Here is a 457-nt window from a genome sequence, read left to right as displayed (position 1 = left end):
TTATGACTATACAGTGGAAGTGAGAAATAGATTTAAGGGACTAGATCTGATAGAGTGCCTGATGAACTATGGACGGAGGTTCATGACACTGTACAGGAGACAGGAATCAAGACCATCCCCATGGAAAAGAAATGCAAAATGGCTGTCTGAGGAGGCCTTACAAATAGCTGTGAAAAGAAGGGAAATGAAAATCAAAGGAGAAAAGGAAAGATATACCCCTTTGATTGCAGAGTTCCAAAGAATAGCAAGGAGAGCTAAGAAAGCCTTCCTCAGCGATCAATGCAAAGAAATAGAGGAAAACAATAGAATGGGAAAGACTAGAGATCTCTTCAAGAAAACTAGAGATACCAAGGGAACATTTCATGCAAAGATGGGCTCAATAAAGGAGAGAAATGGTAGGGACATAACAGAAGCAGAAGATATTAAGAAGAGGTGGCAAGAATACACAGAAGAACTG

This window comes from Bison bison, unplaced genomic scaffold (assembly GCF_000754665.1).
Source record: "Bison bison bison isolate TAMUID 2011002044 unplaced genomic scaffold, Bison_UMD1.0 scf7180017864516, whole genome shotgun sequence".
NCBI classification, from domain to species: Eukaryota; Metazoa; Chordata; class Mammalia; order Artiodactyla; family Bovidae; genus Bison; species Bison bison.
The sequence above is the reverse complement of the archived record's forward strand: the minus strand, read 5'-3'. Positions refer to the sequence as shown.